At 37.4% G+C, this 23,304-nt stretch overlaps 1 protein-coding gene and 1 long non-coding RNA gene across 2 annotated transcripts in view; one reads left to right on the top strand and one right to left on the bottom strand.

The window, feature by feature from the left end:
* BMPR2 (bone morphogenetic protein receptor type 2) overlaps nt 1-23,304 on the bottom strand; it is a 113,170-nt gene that overhangs the window by 60,401 nt on the left and 29,465 nt on the right. The gene's annotated exons all lie outside the window — the stretch shown is intronic.
* Nucleotides 5-22,367, top strand: LOC308198319. The gene is made up of 2 exons (XR_013953824.1): nt 5-4,421; nt 4,783-22,367. It is a non-coding gene; the product is annotated as an uncharacterized lncRNA (long non-coding RNA).

Below are 23,304 nucleotides of genomic sequence, written 5' to 3'. Positions count from 1 at the left end.
TAACTGTAACTTTAAAGCATAATTATGGTCTTCTGGAAACCTATAACCATCTTGAACTATACGTGCCCATTCTTTAAAATGTACTTCAACGGTCAGAAGCAAAAATGAGGTCCATCTATCCTGAAGTTACTTTCATAAAGAAGACCAAAAAAACAGCAGACATTTTAAAATGAATGCGTAAACGCTTGAAGTCCACATGTACAGAACAAAAATTTCATTGCATAGCCTGCATCGTTTGTCCTCAAGTGTAAGTTACACAACTGTTAGTTGGTTTCTTCAGCAACCACATGCATTACTTAATTGTTTCCAGATCCTAAACCAATACAATCCTTTTCAAAGTGCCACCCAATCCAGTGTGCCTCCCTCATTCAGTTCCCCCACCCCACCACTCTCTTTCTTTTGATCTCTCTTTTTTTCCTACTTTTTATCCATCCACTGCACTGACATTACTTCTTTTCCCTCAGTAACTTATTAGTTTTGGCTATTTCACAGATCATTAATGACCATCAACAGAAATACTAACAGCTGAGGAAAACCCATACAACTCCGATCATCAGATCTGCAGAACACTGACTGTAAACAGGAGCAATGCTGTGCGTAAAATCTCCCTGTGGAATGTCCAGCAGGAACATTCTATGTATGAAAAAAGTACAAAAATAAATATACATGACCACTTGAAAATATCTTGGATCTTTTTATTACAAAAAAAAAATCACTGCATACTGATTTTAACAAGAATATTTGATCAGTAAAACTTTAAAAATGGAATAACTTAAGAACTCAGATGTTTTACCCATACTATTACTGCTTTTTCACTTATGTCATCTCCATTAAAGGACTCAACCTTGCTGATACACCTCTGTCTTTTCCTTAGGAAAAGACGGGTAAACTTTCAAATTCTTTAGAAAGACATCAAGCTCCAAGACAAATCTTACATTTGTAGTAAATATGTTCTTTAAAGTATTTTCATTCTTCACTTAAATATGATTTTATAAAATGCATGGCAAGGTAGATGTGTAACTACAGCACAGAAAAACATTCAGTACTACAGCTCAGAAAAGACCCAGTCTCAGTAAAAGCTTGTACTATGCATCTGAAGTAGATTTCATCCCATTCTTTAACTCATGTGAAAGCACAGTCAGCAGAAAGATGCAAGGTTTAGTAGATGACAAGTGATCTTTTGAGAAAACCAATTTTGAACTTTAAATAAACTTGTAGAATATGATTGTCAATTATTAAAGGTACTGGATATGTACAAAACACTTATTCACTGAGAATTTAATTATTTTGTCATTCTACAGCACACTTGCTGCAAAAATACTGTTTAATTGTATTATCGGCACAGATTGTTTTGTAATAGAAAGACAAAATAAGATATCTAGACTCAGATGTGTCTCTTTTCCAAGGCTTTTACTACTCATTAAAGAGTCAAAACTCAATATTCTCTTATCCAGAGACAACTATATATAACTGCACCATGCAGAAAAACAGTCTGACAGTGACTCCCAGCTTATTCTGTGGCAGCAGTAATTAAAATAGCACAACTTAGTGTATTTTTAATGGTCTGGTAGGGCAGGTATGATTAGTTGAGCTGCATGTCAGTTCAGTAGTGGTAAATTCTCAGTGGAGGGGACAGGAACTTCTTAAGCTCCTGTAATTCAATCACTTGCAGTTCCACATACTCCAATAACCTAGACAGTAGTCCATGTTACTCACCCGCCTCTGTACACTGACTGGTGTACAATTTATCTTTTACATCTGTAACTTGAGTTTTGAGGTGATAAATACATTCATTACAAAGCAGTGGCTTATGTTCAGAAACTCAATTGCCCAAATTTCATATCTAACATTTTCTTTCTAAATGAGTAAGCTGAGTTACTGAGGACAAAAAGGTCATATATTAAGAGCTAACATGTGCTGCCTCAAGCAGTCCTTGCCAGCCGCACGCAGTAGTTTTATTCTCAGGAACAGCTGAGTATGCCAGGCGTGAAGCATCTGTCCTACATTCCCTGCTCTATGACATAGGACTGGCCAAGAAACAATGTATGAAAGGATAGTACTCAACTACTGCAAGAGAACTGGAGCTGACTCACTTTCTGAAAATCGAAAGAGGAAAAAATATCACTGAAATACAATTTTCAAGAAGGAACGGGACAGAATTATAGCTTCTTGTGAAACATGATGCATCTGCTCCAAGGGACACTATGAAGGTTTTAAAATCAATTGCGTGCGATAGCTGAATGGGACTAAGGTCATCTGAGATGTTGCTTGTTTACAGAATGCTCGAGTTGCTGCAAGATAAGCTCTTTCATGATTTGCCTTTGTTGTGAAAAATAAATCAAAAAGAACAGAACTTATAAAGCAGCTACATAGATCTGGTTTCCTTGTCAAAACCTGTTTGGTGCTTTTTTTGTTTTGTTGCATTTTTTTCCCAAACAACAACAACAAAAACCACAATGCCAGGTAAAGTCCACTTTCATAATACTTCAATAGGTTTAAAAAATAAACAACGCTTTTACCTTTTAACTAATAGGGGAAAAAAGAAAAAAAATTGCTTTCTACTTACTCACACACATATATATAAAGTAAGATAGTTACATGTATCATGCTTGTGCTCCAGAGTCACAGACCACTTTAACTGTCCACTTGTGACTCTTCACCTTTCTGTGTATCTATTAGGATTAAGGTTGAAAGGCAAGAACATGCCAAAGCTACTTTGAAAACTACAGGTTGTTAACCATTGTGCTAGACGCTACCCAACCATAAACTAGATAAAACAGTCATTGCTACCAAAAGCTCTTCTGATTTAAGAAAATATACTGCCCCATACCAACACCTGCAGAAGCGAGGAAGATGCAAGCATGGGAAAGCACCAGTGCTAGCAAATGAGTGCCTGCCTTCATCAGTTTTCTAGCATACTAATAAAAATGCAAGTTAACTTGCCACAATTTAGCATCAGATGATCTCAGTGGGAAACTTTTCCAACAAAAATAAAGGTTACACACCCAACAAATAAGAGTTTTCATGCTGATCCCTGCACATTCCTGCTTCCATTATAGCAGAGTACTACAGCCCCTACGGGAGCAGTACCCACTGCAATACTCTGCTGACCCCTGCCCTTTTTCTGATGGCTTGGAACATTTGGAGGATCAGGATCATTTTTTTTCCTATGGTCTCTGTATGTTCATTGTTGGTGCTCTAATGCCAAAGAAAATTGAGTAGGACATTCAGATCTACGGAAACTATCCTGAAGAACCAGAGAATAGACAAGCTGCTTCAGTTTCCTTACATGGTTACTGCACGTTCCTGCTCTGGGAATTTGGCAATAAGGTTTTGCTCTTCCAGTCAGTGGAACTCGTCAGCTCTAAAAACTTTTAGTATAAGAACACTTCTAAGTTAGGCCCTGGAAGCAGCTGCCAGCTTAGATGAGTACGCCTAAAACTTTCCCCAAAAGAAATGGAGATACTGTTGTTAAAAAAAAAAAAAAAAAAACACAGAGGTGCTGGAGTGCCTGTTCTAAACTTTACATGCAGCAAGCTGACAGAACAATATTCCTCAGCTGGGTTCCCTGCTGGTTTTTGTCTCCAAGGCAGGGAAATGGTGGCATAGAACTAGAACTACTGGATTCTCCTGTCTTCAGTTCCAACAGATACAAACCCAAGAAAATACCTCAATGCTAAGATCTTCAGTGAACAGCAAGAGCAATTAAAATAAACAAGCTGTTTAGCCTCTGAAGGCTCTGGCTCTTGAACTGATCTGTTTTATATACCCAGGTCATTTGCAATCTATGCCAGAAAAATTAAAGGCAAAGCGCCTGTGGACAGACGTGCTCAGCATGTTTTAAGAACCCACGAGCAGCTCACTGGGGAGTGCTCCTTTGCCTCCAGATTTCACAGACACACAAGATGCACCAGCATTGCGTCTTCAAACGAGCAAAATGCAGAGGCCATTTACAGGTCAAGCTGTACAGTGTATCTGCCCAGGCAAGAAATGCCCCTGCATTGTATTCTGCGAACAAACCCAACACCTAGCACCAAGCGAGGCATCGGCACAGGTTGCAAAGGCCATCTGTTGCACTGCTGAAGCCATCCTCCAGAACCCTGCTCTTGCTAAGAGATTCCATGTTGTACCAATGCTTGTACAGCCCTGTTCAAGCTATCCATCTCATTACTCCTACACAAGTTGAACATCACAAAAATAACTGCTGTAAAATCACTAATCTGGACTGCAGCTGCTCTGTAAACGTGCAAGTCTATAACAACTTTTATGGTTAGGACTAAAACACTGCAAACAGAAAAAAATGCCAAAGGTGTATATATATACACCCAAAGGTTATAAATCTGCTGAATCAAATGAACACTTTTTTTTTTTAATGCTCTGGAGGGTTTACTCTACTTAAACACAACTATCTGATTAAATCAGTATGCAATAAAAAAAGTTCTAATTTCCATATTTCTGAAGTTACAAAGAAAAGGAAAAATTCACATGAAAGGTTACCTCCAAAACTGAAGAACACCTACTTAATTTTTCTTCCACAATACACAATAAGGAAGAAAAAGACTTTTGGCATTTTTATCATCACTACAAAAAGGTTGAATTCATAGTAAAATATATTTCTTTGTCACATAGAACTCATTACATATTCAGGTATTTTCTAACTTAGTTTTCATGATAGATGCAGGGAGATTTTCAAACAAACGGAAACGAATGCTTTTATGTCATAAACTACTGAAAAATTTGCCACTACAGACAAGTGGAAATAGATGGGGCTGATACTGTAAGGGACAAAAAAGTAAAACTTGAACAATGACTAGTAAAGGATTTATTATGAAACACATATTTTCCATTCCTCTTGAACTTGTACAGCAGGCAAACTATGACAAAATGATTTAATAAAAATAATGAAATTAACTCAAACTTCAGTTCTTTCATCCAGCATGGATTTCCAACAAAAACAAGAATGGGAGGCACCATTCCCAAAAGTTCTACTTAGGGGCGAGAAGGGGGGAGCATGCAAGCAGGGCAAGCTCTTCACTTCCTTATCACAGGAAACAAACAAACAAAAAGAGTTGAAAAGTTGTTTCTCTCCAGCCCATTTTGCACCTCTATTTTATACAAAAATGAAATGTATAGACCAGTTTCAAAGATATGCTTAACGCATGAGCAGTATTACAATTAAATACGGGTAGATAAGTAAGCTAAGAAACACATTCACTCTGCTTTCTCATTTGGCTACTGTTATGGTTGCACCTGATCATCACACACACATTCACACACTTAAGAGACTCAATTTTCAGCAGACAATGAAATCTTACTGTCATATTCCAAGTTGAGAATGGAGAAACAGAGTTAAATTTTCTGAAATTCTGAAGGAACTGGGAATTTATCATAGTTTCACTTGTTCATCTCCCAACATGTTTTGCAGAGGGAGAAGATATTTCTGGACAGCAAAGATTTTAAAAAATATATAAAAATAAATTACAAGACAGAAATCTCACGTGCTACAAATACGATTCATGTACACTAGGATGAATTTAAGTAAATGAATATGCTTCTATTGTTTTTAATATACTAGTATACTCAGTCTTTTGCAATTATTTTGTGTTATTGGAAAACATGATTACTGAAAACAACTACAACAGAAACACCAAAAGTTACAGGAATCCAACTGCAAATCCTTAAAACATGAGTCATGTTTTCATTAATAGCATAGGAAGTTGGTTCCATTAGTACTTAATCAACATTTCCTGTCCTTACATCTATTCAATGCTGTATATGGAACTTGCATCAAGTGCAAAGGGAGGGGGAAAGGAAGGAAATGCTACAGAGAATTATTCTACTCCCTATTCTAATTGTCAGGATAAAAATCAAAATTTGCGGCTTCATGATTAGTGCCAGGCAATACATTTCGTGATGTAGAAATCATGAATAAAAGAATCCGAGGTAGCTGTCAGAAGACAGATTTGCATGTAACCTTAGGGAACAGACTTGCTGGCATCACAGATATATGGATACTGCTTTGGTAATTATATCCAACTACCTTCATGACCACATAGGTGAAGACATGGAAAACAAAAAATATCGAAGGTAAAGGTTTCTGAACATTTGCTTGCTTATAATAGAATTTCTTTAAATACAGGCCATTATACGTTCAACTAGGAACTTCATTAGGCTGCAACAGATTTTTTAAAATAAGCTTCTTCCTGTAACTTGTCCTTTGAATTAGTAAGATATTAATGAGAAGGACCAAAGACACAAAACCTGTTTTCTTTTGATCCTGTCAGCTCTCTGTGAAGTTTTTATGTATTCAATCCGGGGAAACATCATTGCCCTAGAGGCAGGGCTATGAGATAGCACGTGTCTTCACAATACAAGCTAATAAAAGGAAGGTGATTAAAATACCACCTTCGAGTGTATCAGGAGGCTCCTCTCAGTATATCTTTTCAGCTACTGTCGGTTGCTTTCTGACATGATATAGATAAAAAAAAAAACTTGAAATCATCACCTAGCAAGCACTTCACTGCTGTGCTTTCATCATTTTCTCCTCAGAGGCATTAACTACAAATATATCTAAATGTGTATACACTTACATAAAAACATCACATGCAGACTTTTTTTTTTTTAATAAGTCATTCTTCTACAGACAGACCATCTTTAATACTAACGTATCAGGAGGAAAAAAGCAAAGATGCTGATGATCTTCCATATATTTACACTTTCAGTACTCTGTGTTTTGCAGCACATTTACCAAATACGCAGCAGAGATCTAGACTGATTGGTTGAGAAGAGAAATAAATCTCCTGTTTAAGGACTGGACATGTAAGTGTGAAGGTCTAAAACTATAAGAAATGGGCTGGGGGCTTCTCGAGCAAGACATTATGAGCAGCACCATGCAACACACAGCCAGGACAGCACAGCCCACTGATTCTACCCTAGAAGCTCTCCAGGTGGGCTCCACAAACACAAATACAAACACTTATATTTTAATGATAAGAAATAAGAAAGAATGGGAACTTGCAAGGAGAAAATACAAAAGGAACTTCCAGGAGGGAAGAGCAGGAAAGTAAAGAAAAATACTTCAGCAAGTTGCATCTGAAATTAAAAGCTTTCCTCTCCTAAAAATGAGAGGAAATAGAATATTGCAATCATCAAAAGTCCTCCAATGTTTTATAGGGCACAGTATGTACCTCAACATACACCACAAAATACATTTTGACAATATAACCCAGCCAGTTTATACTCAATGTTAAAATCTGGAATAATCTGTTCACAATATTTCATGTCCTTAGTCTTCACTGACAAAAATAATTTGGGTTTTCTCTGCTTTTTCTGTATAACATAGCAGTTTCAAGTGCTGGCAATTACACAAGCTCAGGCTTTGATTGAGAACCACTGCCAAAACTAAAATGATTGCTAGTACTGATATCCATTTCAAAGTGATTAAGTGACTGCGCATGCAGAAGACTAAATAATTTATGTTCATTACAAGACCCTTTTCCATTAAAATAACTTGACACTAGAAAATTCAAGTACCCTTTTTCCCGGTACATGGATATACTTTAGGCTTTCATTTTCCTCACTCCAATCTTTAAGAAACCAAGTAACTTTGAGATCTTTTTTCTCTTTATACCCTTTCTAGCACAGTGCTTTCTGCTGATAAACACTATCAGCAACGACAGAGACAACGTTTTCCTGTTGTATTCTTAAAAGCCACTTGTGCATATTGGTGTTTCGACTGCATTCTGAAGTGCCATTGGTTTGCTGGCTTCAGGTAACTGAAATAGATAAAAACAGAACCAAATCATTTGGCAAGCTGCATTGCACCTTGCATGTTGTATATGGTGTTCACACCATCTCCCACCCAGGCACCACCATTTTTCACCACTGCAGTACATGGCCCACAGCCTCCTCTTGGCCTCACCTGGGGTGTGCTGACCCAAGGGATACCCAAGGAAAGGAGCATGCTGCCAACAGGCCAACACACACTGCCTTGTAGCCTGCTGCTACTGTCTGCTTCTTCCCAGATCCATCCACCACATAGGGGGTTTAATGAATTAGAATTAATGTCAATAGAGAGGTATGGATTGGCCAAGGAAGTAAATTGTCAATTCAAATTCTTTAATGAAGGCCTTGATCTCTCTTCCCCAAATTAACTCTCCAAGGAAGCGTTACCTTAGAAGAATCCAGCTTAAGTTAGAGGATCTATGAGGGAGAGTAGCAGGACAGCAGAGATTTATTGCTAGCAGCTGACAGATTATTTAGTCCACACACATTGGCAGATTTTATACAGAAGAGACCTGAGTTTACTGCACATAAGCTGTTTCAGTGCCTTATGCCCACAACCTTCAAAATGTTTCAGATGACAATCAGACCACCTGGCTGCACAAACCTCATCCAAAACAGGCACTGCCACAAAGATCAAAATTTTTATCCACCTATCATGATTTATCACCTATCACAGGATACAGTAATTATACCACCCTCATGACAGCTGCAAGAAAGCTAATGATACCTGTGTTCTGGCATAAAAACTGCTGGGACAAAATTAATAAATTTCAAGTAAGTTTGAAGCAGTAGAGTTAATGCTGGTTCATGGTTTACATCAAGAGGCCGAGACATTTTTCATCTGGCATGAGAGAAGATCTAGCTAAATCTATAACGAAGACGTATCTGATTGACTCAGGCAGGGTCAGAGAAGGACACACTACAGATTTAAAAACAAGTGTCCTAAAGTCTGAATGACAACCTTAACAATTTGACCTTTTTATCTCTATTTCAGCCACTAATCTGACCTACCCCCTTTACAAAACTTCCTTCAGAATGTGTATGTCTAAGCAAGAAAAAGAATCTACATACTTAAATGATTCAGTAACTTCCTTAAGATTCTGTTTATAGCTGTACTCAGCTGGTAAGCACTAAGGACATTTGTTTTTACTGTACAAGTCTGTCTAGTTCAACAGGTTCCTTCCTTCCATCTTCTTCTCCTATGCTAAATTACCATTGATTTTTAACAAGACAATTAAAAGGAAGTGTGTGTAACAAACAGGTAGTAGAGGAATGTTATCAATCTGGCCAACATGAAATTCTTAAATAGTCAACTGCTAGCAGTGAAAAATCCACTCTGGGATGTTAAAAGAGATAACATTATCTTAGTTCAATGATGACACAGGACCGACGACATTTAATCACACAGCTTTTCACTTAAGAAACAGTTAAAGGCTTTACACCAAGAGATCATGGCAGTTTGTTTTTTTCTTTTTAATAGTAAAAATAATTTTAAAAAGTCATAGTATTTTAACATTCACTTTGAATGCTTCAAAATACTCATCATGGGTACAACTTTGGCTGCCAAAATATAAGAAAAACATAGAAACTATTCGAGAGTGTCCAAAGGAAGGCTAGGAAGCAGGCGAAGGGTCTGGAGGGGAGGACGCGTGAGGAGCAGCTGAGGCCCCTTGGTTTGTTCAGGCCAGAGCAGAGCAGGCCGAGGGGAGGCCTCATGGCGGCCTGCAGCTCCCTCACGAGGGGAGCGGAGGGGCAGGCGCTGAGCTCTGCTCTCTGGGGACAGCGACAGGACCCGAGGGAACGGCATGGAGCTGGGACAGGGGAGGGTCAGGCTGGGTGTTAGGGAAAGGTTCTTCTCTGAGAGGGTGGTCTGGTTTTCGGGTGGTTCTGTGTGGAGCCAGGAGTTGGACTCAGTGATCCTTGTGGGTCCCTTCCAACTCAGGATACTCTATGATTCTATGATCATCTCACTTCAACTTATAGCCAGTTTATAGTCAATTCCAAAACACTTCACATTCCATATTGAACCAGATTCAGTCAGCGTGTCCTATGTGGCAATGCAAGGGTCCAAGCCTACTCAAAGATCATTCTCAAAAATTGTCAATATTAAATATTGAAAAGCAGAAGTACATTAACCTAAAATTTATATGATTAAATCATTAAATACTGTAGAAGTGTCAAATAATAGAACAAGTTTAACACCAACTTAAGGGGAGATCTAAACTAAATCTAAACTAAATATATTAGTGGAGGAGAACACAAAAATATTTCCCCTGAAGTCCTAATGCTTGTTTTATGCAACAACCTTAGAGCTTCAACAGTATCACCGAGTTTGAAGAAACAGATTTGCTGTGGAGGTTCATGTGGCATAAAGCACGGCTATGGCTTCAAACCATATTGTCCAGTTTGCACAGTCTTTAGATCTTTCATCATCTTGTCTCCAGATGAAACAATTGCTTATTTTATGAGCAGACAGGAATCCCAGTCTTTGCACGTATGTGTATCAGCTCAGAAAGAGTGTACTCAGAGACTCATGATGTTGGGCAAAAGAAAATGATACAATTTCAACGAAAAGGATTTTGTAAGCCAGTTTTAATACATAATTTTCTTTGTAAGTATTACTACAACTCAAGCTCAAGGACTTTTAAGCCTACATTTTGGGGGAAAATGGGGAAGGAAATAGCCAGCTTTCACTGACTCCATGGGATTATGGATATCCAACTCCTCCAGGCCTCCTGGAAAAATCCCAACCTATGTTTAATCTTCTGAAAGCACAAAACAGTGTTATAGGATTTAAACAAACCTATCTCTTTTTTAGTATTATTCACTTTCTAAATGACTGCTTGCATTCAGATAAAAATAACTACATTCATGTTATTGTTTAGCAATTATGCCAAAACAGAAATCTTCAAAGCCTTAGTCACACAGTTTTGTCCACTAGCCCATGTCTATTCACAAAGCTGAAAGAGGCGGAATTCTTTATCTTTGCCCTACACTGGAGTTCAGGGATTTTTTCTGGGTATGAACGTCTGGCTTCTGTTTATCTGGGCTGTCAAAGTGAAGTATCTGCATGGAATAACACAGGAAACTCTGCAGCAAAAGAAACAGTAAGGCTAAGTAATAATGAGGTATTTCTCCCCCAAACTCAAATGTAACAAACTTTCCAGAACAAAATCAATTATTTCAGAGTCTATTTCACGTTCTATTGAAAGCAAGTCTGTTACTGGGTGTTGCCCTCTGCCACCTAACAATACTTGCTTTTCTAGCAAGCCCGGATGCCTTTTCCTCTGGGTATATTACTAAAAGATTTTCTTGAATATTTTTCCATTATCTTCAACTTGAAAAAAAATAAATAAAGGAAAAAAGAAAAAAACAGTATCCATGCAGCCAGTCCATCACAGTATGTTACAGAAGCTCTTCCTATAAATATTTTTAGGAAGCTTGCACTACTGGTGATATGCTGAAAACACTTGAAAATGGGGAAATTTCTGTGCTCTGAAGGTACAAGAAAATTAAGATCCAAGACTGTAATCACATTTTGCCGTAATACATATCATATTATCTTTTGACTGACTACAGCAATGTAGTCTATTTCAACCCAAAATCTTAAATCCCAAGACAAATGACAAGAGGAGCAGAATGCAGAAACAAGCTTCCACACCGCCATGCTTTCCAAGTGTGTTGAGCCTCTCACTTCCTTGGAATTCCTCAAAAAAATACTTGTGCAAGTTCAAAACCTTAAGCCTTTATCTTCAAGGCACTGGATGGCATGCCACAAAATATCCCACAAACTATCAACTACCCCTGGGCATCTTAAATTTAGCCAAGATAAGGTGAAAGTTGATTTACACAAAGGACAAAGTGTTATCAAAGACTAAGAGACTGTGGGCTGCTGCAGGAACTCGGACCTGCTTCAAACACTGCTACGCCACATTCCTTACCTAACAAGAAGCATGGGCAGAATTGTGAGCTATAAATACTTACAGGTGTTTGAAATGGGCAAAATCAGAAAATACTGAATTATGCTTTTGCTAAACTTCAAAGTTTTCAGCCTATTGAGCAGAGGCATTGTTCATATATTGTCTGATCTTACAGTATTTTAATTTGTTACAAATTTATGGCGACACGGAACTATTTAAAATCAATTCATGCATTTTGTTTATGCATTCATTGTTTCATATTTAAAATCCTTGTTGTATCAATAATAACTACATGAGCTAAAAGGCTGTTAGAAGCCTACTTTTGCAAAGTTTGCATAGTCAGAGAAGTCAGTGTCTCGTCAAAACAAGCTGTTCATTAACTTCTGGTTTCTAAACTTACGTAGTTAAAAAGGGAGTGATTGGTACACAAAGACAAGCCTGGCCTACTGAACACACACTTGTTTCAAGGATTTCCTGTCTGTGGAACCGAAGTACAGCAGATCACACCAAAGAAGCAAACTGTGTGAGATAAGAAAAGCATCTACAAAACAGGTAGAAGTTTTATTCCATTTGAAGAACAAGATATTTTTTTTTTAATGGATTCTAAGATCCTCATGTTGAACTGATGGCCTGGCACCCGTCACAGCCATACCCTGTATGAGGATTCCCATGCTAATGACACGAAACATGGAAGAGGGCACTCCCAAAATATGGACACCCAAATAAAAGGCTGTAATAAACTTGCCTTGCATTTTGCATTACACACCTGAGGATGATGACCCCAATTATGCACAAAAGGTCACCTTAACTCCTCACCCCACACACACACCCCAGGTAGTACTACAGATTAAGACATCCCACAAGACTACTTCATCCGCCAAGACAAGTAGCGTATGCAGAAAACATCAAGCTCTTTGTGTCATTAGTGAGTCTAAGCCATGCATTCCAGTGGTGAGCGCAGAGCTGACAGCAGGCTTTCCCTGCATGGGTGCTGCCCCACACACCACCTCGCTCCCTACAACAAATACAGGTATGATAAGCACTTCAGTCCACAATCTTTAGAGTTCACTCCTTTTCTGAATCAGACATGGTCCAAGAGCAGAAAATGAGAACAAATAGCATCCTGACATTTCGGACTAATAAGGAAGCAAACAAAGACAAACCTTGTCTAACAAAAGTCGGGGGGGGGGGAGTAAAGGCTTCACAATGGCAGCATTTACCAATAAGGAGTTTTGCTCTAAACTTCCACATTTTTCAAATACCTGTCTTTCAAAAGTACAAACTAACAAACACTGAACAAATATTAGTTATTTTGGTTTAGGGGTCTCTAGAAAGAAAACTATGATCAAGAACTATCTCAGGCATTACAGAGAATGTTAATAGTTTATGAATTGAGTAATGTCAAGTTTTCCTATTTAATTTGAACTAGAAACATTAGAAAGCAACGTAACTTGCAGCAAACATTTAAATAGCAGCTTAAAAAATTCAGATCAGATTTATTTACTCATGTACTTACTTTTGAGCAAGCTGGCTCTAATCTGTGAAAATTAAGAGTATAACATGGCAAAACTCAAGTATACACATGCATTTCTAAAGTTAACGTTTCGTTTTAAATAAAATAGTTGTATGGAATACTCTAATACAAACATCTGGTATACTAGATATTTCAAATAAGCCATGCATATACACAAAACATATATTATTCTTAATAGATTTGTGTAATGGAAATCCTATTTGCAATGTCTCTTTAAGAAATCCTGATCCGAGTCTAAATTAGTTGACGTGGTGATAAGCCAGATAAGAACTACTACTGGTGATTAAATTACAAATCCTTCCAATGTTAAATTAATCTAAGTCCTTTTTTCTTTTTCTTCTGTTTTTTATAAACAGTTTTAGAACAGAATTTTGAAAAAAAGACACCAACAAAAAGGGAAAAACCCACAAGCACAATGAAAATACACCGCTCATAACCTGAATGTGTTTTAGAGTCTTAAGGCAAGATATAATTTATTCTACAATATTCACTAAACACATTTACAGGATCAGACAGGTTTTCAGAATATGAGACAAACTAATACTGCAATCAAAGGATTAGGAAATCAGCTGCCTATGTGCCATCACAACAGATTATCATAGACTGTAGACACCTAGCTTACTTGCAAAGTGTTTTCAGGAATACACCGTTGTTGCCAAAGAGAAGAGTACACCAGAATAATGTGATATTAACTCTTCTTTTAATTATAGATTAAAAAAACGGAGTTTGGGAATATAAATTACATGCAGATTAGGAAATTCTTATAAACCACATTTAAAATGAAAGATAACAATGAATGAGCGAAGAGAATTACACAATACCACCATTCAGAGTGAAGGATGCCAGATTGCACAGTTAAGGTTTGACTTATCAATCTTTCCCCCCAAATCTTACTAAAAATAAAACCAATGCCAAAATTCATGCCCCATCAGATGCTAAGATGTAGTCATGGAAAAAAAAACTGAACAATTTGGAAGTTACAGGTCTGTCTTCAAAATGTTCTCAATTTTTTTTTTCAGTTCATGTGTAGAAAAAAAAAATACAGAATTTAAACTTCCAATATACCCCAACAAATGAAGTACTACTCTCCTCCTTAAGATTTTGAGAAAGATTTATTGTTCTGACTGGAAACTGAGCTACTGCTGAACAGGAAAGCAGCAGAAACCAGCATTTAACAAGATAATAGAGTATTTACAGCATCGCTGTAAAAAACAGAAAGTATCTTTAGATTTTCTACTAACATCTTACTAACACTTCAGCATCGTGTTCTTTCAACATTATGAGTTGCAGCACCGGTAATGGCAGAACGATTGCATCATTCCAACTTGATATAACTATAAAGAAAATGCAAAATTTATTAAATATAAAGAAAATTCAGATACAGAAGGGTATTATATTAGTGATTCATCCATCCAGCAAAACCACTCCCTTCTGATGACACTGAAGCAAATTCAAGACTAGTAACCAATGGAGTTCATCCCTCTGGTAGTTTGTAAGAGGTAGTTTTAGTGGAGCTCTATCTTGTTTTCAGAAACATGGATGTAGTGGGGTTTTTTTTGTTGTTGTTTTTTGTTTGTTTGTTTTTTCTGTGAATGGTTTGCTTTGACTAACGCTGGCTTGGTCTATGTCATTTGCAATGATACATTGAATCCTAGGATTCCTGTATGGGGAGAAAAACAGGATCATCTTGATCACAGTTTCTAGCTATTGATATGCCCTTTGTAACTCAGAAGGGGAAACCAAAGTCAGAATTTCACAGCCAGTCGAGAAAGAACTGACTGCCTAGGGGTAACTCCAGGCATATAATTATGCACCAGTTATTCAAAGCACAGCTTCCCAGAAAGCTTTTAGATTAGACAGATTATTCCTCCCCTCCTTGTTTCTTCCCTAGTTTGTCTTCTTTCCCTCACCTTCTGGGGATTTAAAGGTCTTTGAACATATTCTGTAGGAGATGAAAAAACTACCATTCACAGCTTTTAAATGCTCTGCCCCAATGAGACAGAGTAGTTAAAAGAAGCTTACCATAGTTTTATCCCCAACGATAAAAAAAAAAAAGGTTATTTCTCCAAGTCTTGCTCTCTGTCTTTATTCTATAATGCTCAAAAGTAAATGTCTTAAGTTTGTAAGTTTGTTAAGTTTTTTCACCCTTACATAAATGCTCTTGGAATCCTTCTCTTCCCGTCCATCTATCCAAGCAGAGTGCTAAGGGGGTCTATACAGAACTTCATTCAAAGCATCACTGGCATCTCTATTTTTATAAGCTTCATTTTACGTTTATTTTTCTCTAATTCATAGTTGTATGTCAGTAAGAACAATGAGGATGAGATAACAGGAAATACTTTGATTGATGTGGGTTGTAACATTACCTAGTCACCGTATTTTTCAAGGACCAGAAAATACTAACAGGAATTAAAATGAAGAAGCTCACAACAAAATCAGTCAGATATAAGAGAAGAGAAAAAGCAGCTCAAGCTCTGCTTCATTACTTTATTTTATTTTTCCTAATTGGTGTGACGTAAGTTTTATTTGAGAACACTGGACCGTAAGTACATATGACATGGGTATTGATGCAAAATTGGAAGTAAAATAATGAAAATATTGGCAAACATGTAAATCTGTTCTCTGTAAAGGGGAGAACAGAACACAAAGCAAGAAAAACAAAAATACACGTTATCTTTTTAGGGTAATAGCAAAGCAAAACAAAGAAATCCCAACAGAGGAAAGGCATGACTGTTCTCATCTCTGACAGCAAGGCAGCTAACACCAGTTACAGGGGAACAGGTGCATTCCATAAATGAAGAACAAGGAACTTAATTCAATAATGGCTAAGATTTCCCTACACAAGGAACGAGTGCATAAACTACTAAAAAGTAAATTTTTCAGCAGAAAGTCACCATTCCCTTCAGCTGAATCCGTTCCAATACAATACTAAGCCATATAAGGAAGCCAAAGAAGAAGGAAAACAAAGTCCTAAACAAAAAGAATCAACTTTTCTACATCAAAATCAAGTTTGAGGGTATTTTCAACATTACAAAACAATGTTAACAAGACATGACAGCTCACAAGCTTTGCAAAATTACTGACTTGTAACTGAAAAAACACAGACAATATAAAGTACAATCACATTCAGCAGTCTTTGAAAACATTTAAAGTACCACCATTATAATAGCAGCATTTGAACTTTAAAAGCTACTGAAACAGTGAGTGCAGAATCTGTCCCATAACATCTAAAGTCAGATACATTCTCACCAGCGTAGATTTCATTATCATGCTCCCTTCAATTTCCCCTCTGCACCCCTCAAGCAGTAAGAGTCTCTCTCTGTCTTGCTGTTTCTCCTGTTAAGCATGGTCTGTATCTCTGCCCAAATAACCCAAAGTTCATAACCTTATTACTATTTATTGCCCCATGTAACATTTTCTCTGTCTGCCCAACAAATGACATCTATCATATTCTTTCTGAACAGATCTCATTTTTGAATGCTTATTTTCATTATACTTACCATCTTTGTTTTCAAAATCCTATGGCAGTCACTCACTTTTTTTTTTCCTTCTGTCTGTGATTTCCTTGCTGTTCCCCTATGATGCAATTGATAGCCATTTTCTCCCAGATGTACCGAGTCACCTTTTCTAGGTCACTCTCTGCCTGTACAGCATGCTTTCTAAGACCAACTGCCAAATCACAAAGTCACTCTCTCCTCTTCATCCAAGCTTGTCCTGAAATTCACCTCTACCACAATACACATCTTCAAAGGGGAAAATGAGGTTCCCCCCTTTTGTAACCATTAAAAAAGCATCAACAAAACCCTTATATACTAACATATGTATTAAACTCTGCACAGTTCCATTGCTACTGGCTTTGGCATCCTTCGGCCAGGAACCTGACTTTCACATTTGGGCATTTCTGCCCTAAGTCACTACATTTTATTCTGACGAGAAAAACCTGGACAGGAATCAACTCATGCTTTCATCTGAGGATGGATCAAAAACGTAAGAAAGATCAACAACGTCCTACTTACAGTTCCATTGCCTACATTACTACAGAGTGTTTATCAAAGTTCCTATTTAGAGGAATTAATTTGTTCTCTCATTTCATGGGATAACACTTGTGTATCTTCAAAACTGGGGGGAAGGAATGCTAAGAAGTGGGGCCTACAAGCATTCACCAGTGAATGGGCACTGCGCTGCAATGAGAACGGCCATCAGCAGATAATGTTCCTGTATTGGTTTATTCCTACCTGCACAAAAATGCAACAGTCCCTTTCTTAATGACGTCTGCTCTGTAACCCAGAGATGTCACATGGTAAGAGAGCAATACTGCTTTTTTACGCTCTATCCCCACAATAAAATACTGCACACCTGCTGTTTTCAACCAAGTTTGACAGAAAAGTAAAGACCTCATGGATACTAATTTCTGAAGAGTTCTATGACAGCATGTTGGGTAGAGGCAAGAGACAGCACAACTACTCCACCTGACAGAAGAGGAACCTATTAGACATGAGAGACTTCCCTGGGGGAAAAAAGATTACCTGGAAGTGCCTCCTATTCAGTACCAGCACAAGGACTCTGAGAGGAGCCCTGGCAAGCAGGCCATACACAACCCTGGCAGAGCTTCTCCTATCACCAGGTTTAATCCACATTTCTCACTTGTGCAATGTTTTAGTATACATACTTCAGCGTCTACGTTGTACTTCAATTGTACTGTGGTGGTTAAGTCCCAGTTAAGTGCCAAATACCAGTATTCCAGTCAGAGATGATGTCAGGACGGAAGCCGGGAAACACGGCAGCGCTCCCTGCTCCTTTTTGGAACAGCCATGCTGGAGTCGCAACCGAGACCACTTGGACGGGAACACGAAAGGAAATGGAAGTGGAACATGAAATGTCTTGCTGTGCTATAATCTAAAGTCAGACATAAGCTCCTCACAGCAGTGTCTGTCTATAAAGCATTACAAACAATTGAATCCTATGGGATCTACGCATGTACACCCCCATCACCTTCTGCTGAAGCATACACTAATCCTATGCTGGCACAAGCAGTATCTTAAAGAATCTAGAGTTTTGTCTATAAAAAAAAAGCAAGCTTATTCTTGGCAGGATGACGAACAGAACAGACATTCTTTTCATTTTATACAGTTTTCCTGATATACATATATTGATTTAAAAGATTCCACACAAGCCACAGTTTAAAGTTAAATGAGTCCAAGGCTGTCAATTCTTATTTTCTTAAGCTTTACTTTTAATATGTGTTCAAAGAAAATAAGTACTGAAAAACATCACTGCAAGCATCACTATAGCAACTGCAGCTCTTGAAGCCTCCTTGATGCAACACTCTTGGATTCCAGATGGAACAAAATGCCATGTCTATCTGGCTTTTTATGAGGTGTCTCTCTCTCCTACAAAGCTTCTGAAGACTAGCAGGGATATCTGGTGCAGAATTTGCTCTTGCAAAGACCACACAGACTCAGATATATTCACCTATTTTCACAGTTCAGAAACAAATAAAACAATCAATATCACAGCATTTGCATCCAAATGTCTCCATTAAATGCCACTAGAACAAGAAAAGAATTATGCAAGGCATTTATTCAAGTCCCTTTACAACCAAATGGTTGACCTCATTAAAGTCAGCCACAGTTTTGCCACATATTTCAGTAGAGCCACAATTGCACCCTTCACAGGAAGTTTCTGTGGTAGGTCCAGTTCTTTGACTCACCAGACTGCATCCAAAATATTTCCTAATTTTTCACTATATCTGCTACCTATGAACTCTGCCTAACTACCTGGATGCAATTTATAGAAATATCTGTGCATCCCTGAATCAAAACTGAGAGGGTGGGGTGGGGTGTGTGTGTGTAATTCCACATTATGGAAGCGAGAACAACCAAAAGGTCTTGAAATGCTGCCACTACAAACCAACTGCCATGACAACATTCAAGCAAAAATGAACACTCCATCAAAATGCAGCAGTTCTCCATTTTATTGCCGTTACCAAAAGCACATGGGAAAAAAACCAACATGTAAATACCTGATTGATTCTCTGGCTTTGCCCCTACTCTGAAAAACAATTAGCGAGATACTCATCTAATTCATGTCTAATCTCTTTTTGAGTTTGCATAAGCCATCTCTCAGTTCCAACGTGCGTTATGGATATTTATTGAACTTTCTTTTTTTCTTTCTTTCTTTTTAGCATGTGGCCTGAATGAAGTGGGAGGAATATGGCATGAAATGTGAGGAGCAATCTACCGTTGCTTACAGCAGGACAGATGCCAGAGTTTACAGGATTCTTGCAAGCCTCAATTTTCAAATAGAAATATGGTAGTGTACTAGCAATATGCTTATGTCCTGGACATTCAGCCCTCTCTCTTCCATTTCGCAGAAATGAAAACAAGTACCAATACATCATGGAGTACTTTCTCTACTTCTTATCACAAGTTTCTGTTACAGCTGGTAGATGGCTTAATTCTTATGAGTTGAGGCAAAATTATTTACTAGCTGATCCCCAAATACTTTGGACTTCCTTTGCAAGCCTCACGAGGAATTCAAGAATTAGGAAAAAACAGGACAGTACAAATTCTCTTTCAGAACAGAGAAAAACAATGGAGGGAATCATACAGGTTGAGTAATTAATTAGAACAGTCAGGGCTATAATTGAAAAGTACTAGATAGAATGCATATACATATTTCCTTCTAGAGCTCTGGGCTTTAATATTCAAGATCGCCTCAGCTGATTCATTATCTGGAACCCCTATGAAGTTCATCTACTATAGTAGAAATCTAACAGACGCTAGTGGAAAAGTGAAGTAAAAAGGTTCAAGTTGTCATTGTCATTAGACAAACATAGGAAGTGCCTGCAGTTTCCAAGGGATGTTTATGTTTGTTCTATGACATTAAGTTCAGGTTTGAGAAAAGTTTAAGCAGCATCAAAATCCGATCTGCAAGCAATGAAACTAGGATTAACACTAATAGTAACCAGAAACATTTCTTAAATTGTTGTCTAAATTCTTAAAACAAATATCTAAACAAAAATTATTTTCTAAATTATATACATGGAGGGTTAGTTACTAAATGCAAATCCAGACATGCAAATTTGATTACACATTTCTGGCATGCCATCAAGGCACAGAAAAATGCTACATATACTTGTCTGGCTAATTTCAACTAGACATGATTCAGATCATAATTATTCAGAATTTTCAGAACTTTTTTTTTTTGGTGGTCTAAACAAGTTCAAAGAAATCACTTCTCATTTGGGGATGTTTTGAGAAAAAGCACAAAACTTTAATGAAATTACTTCCTCCAAACTATCTCAGCTACATTTAGGTATAAACATGGCATGCAGGACCTGTAGCTGTAGAGTTCCCAGGTTAAAAAAAATGGCTCTAAGGACTTGCATCATGATTTAGATTATACCAAGGAAAGCCACAATCTTCTGACCTATCAAACTGATATTTTGAGATAAAAGTGAAGGATATGCTATTTTCAAGCTTAAAAACTATCAGCTACAAAAACTTCGGGTATGTTTTTGAATTTTGTTTTGTACTTCAGATACTATGGTATATTTGAAATGCATTTGGACATGGGACCGTTTAACAATTATACTACAAAAAATGAATAAATTTAGCCCTATAAATAAAATTCAGACAGTCATCAGAAATCTGATTCAAATAGATGTCTGTGTAAGAAAAAGACTTTGAAGTATTTAACTACACTAGCAACAAAAGTAATATATGAAAGGACTGTACCTCATCACGTTCTTCAATGTGATTCAAAATTTTGCCAACTACTTAACTTCAAATCCCCCAGTCTCCCATTCTAGTACTACTGAACAAATAAGCTGCAGTGATTAGTGATATTTTTCCTACATACTATTATCAATAACTGTTGACCGTCTCTTCTGTGTTTACTATTAATATACAAAATATTCAAAGCAGCACACCTTTTGAGACTGAGATGAAAAATTTGAGGTCTTCAGGTTGGTCAGCAACATACCTTTTTTTTTTTTTTTTTAATCTTTTCACTATGTTTTAAAGATTTGCAGAACTACCATTTCTCATAAAAGAGCTGTACAGTAAGTAATAGCCCTAAGCACACACTTTCTGATCCAAAGCTAGCACCTCTCCCAATTAAACTGATATCCTACAGGACATACTTTGAGCTACAGGGAATCAATTATCAAAGCATGTTGATATGCCAGCTGACTACTGTTTTCACCCCTCTCTATTGTTATTGCTCCCCATACTCCCAAGTCTTACTACCAGAAGACAGTAACACTTCATTGACTCAATATCAGTTTATGCAATATTACAGTAATTCTAAATCGTTTTGGAAGAAAACAAACAAGCACATTTTCTTACAAGACAGACCATTTATCTGCATTGTAAAACAAATGTTGATTTAGAAGCTAACTGTAACCACTCATTAGGACTGCAACTTGCATTGCCCCTCTTCTGGAAAATGATGAGCATAATATTGGACAAGCTACTTCTCTCTTCCACATTCAGCTCAGCTAACCGGGGTTGTGGACAGTTTTCAGACAATATAGGACTATTCAGATCCCCAGTCTGGCCTGATTCCTTAAAAAAAAGGAAAAAACATGTCTCTATTAACTGATCTGCAGCTGTACAAACAGCAGTGTTACACCAGTGTACAGGCTCCTTCACTACAATTTATCTCATTCAGTAGCAGTTCCATAAGCTTAAAGAAGGCCAACTTCTGAAAAACAGTAAACAAATACCTTTAAGACATACTCTCTACTATACAAAAAGGTAACTACGGGTCTGAAACAGCAAATTTCAACAAGCATTTGTAAATTGTATGACCGTCTTTCCGCTGCATCTCTACAAAGGTTTTTGGCTGAATTTGCAAGTACTAGAGGAGTTTGAGGGGCCATTAATTTGTTTTATGAATATTCTGACCTGCTATCAGGCTCTGTTCTCAAAATGGAAAACAGCACTATGAAAATTTTGCCATATACATGGTACAGCCAACAATAAAAGCCACTATTTATTTCTGCAGGTAGAAGGTTTCCCCCAGATATGCTGAGATTCCATTGTCTTCCTATATAAACTATTAAAACGAGGAAATGGTAATTTATAAAGAAAAGCCTGGAAAAGAGAAGTTTTCTGCCAATATGCAAAACATGTCAGCTAACATGAACAAGTAGTACCTCTCCCAGCTGACAGTCCTGGCTGGCAGCATGTTGTAACTAATTTTCATGCTCCCCCCTTACCCCCACCCCACTCCTACCCCCATCTTTTTGTGCACTTTGGGGTAAGAAAAGACAAAAGAGACAAAAGAAACAGACCCAGACATATCCAAGTAACACACTCATCCAATCCATTGATAAAACCACTCACGTTACAATGGCTTAGCTACTAAAATACTAAATTACTATGGGTTGTCTTTGTCATGATATCTGAGGGCAGAATTTTGTATTTTAGTTGTTCAAAACATTCAACAGGGAAATACTTGAATGCAAAGCTTTTTATATTGGTACCGCTCAGAGCTACTGTGTTTTTTGAAAGCCTTAAGTCTTACGCAGATCATGACCACAGGTTAAATACAGAGACAGAAAAGTGGCCTCAAAGTTGCAAATCCTTTTGTTATGCCTGCTTTCTGAAGTTAAATTCTAAAATCTTAATATACAGTTACTTCAGTAACTAAATATTCCAGAAAAGTTATGAATTACATGAAGCTTTTCCCCCATAACTGTGATTGTTATATAGAATATGCTTTTAATATCAGAAAAAAAAATCGGCTTTAGAAAAATTATTTGAGTCACAGTTTAAGAAAAGGAAATGATTACAGTATTTACTTAGTAAAGAATGTACAGCTTTCAAAAGTGAGAAACGTGAAAGCTAGAGCACTGACAACAATTCAAGCCCCCTCATTTCTCTGAGGTGGTGACATTTGTATCTTTAGCATACATTCTCTCATTTAATTCAGAATACGGCGTGAGAAGTCAGTTTCACTAAGAATACAGGAAGACCTTTGAACATCCTGTTGCAATTATTGTGTCTCACTAACGCAAAAGGAAAAAGGAGAGGGACAGGAGGGAACGCATTCAAC

The sequence above is a fragment of the Anser brachyrhynchus genome (genome assembly GCF_964034855.1).
Source record: "Anser brachyrhynchus genome assembly, chromosome: 7".
NCBI classification, from domain to species: Eukaryota; Metazoa; Chordata; class Aves; order Anseriformes; family Anatidae; genus Anser; species Anser brachyrhynchus.
This window is presented reverse-complemented; position numbering and strand designations above follow the sequence as displayed.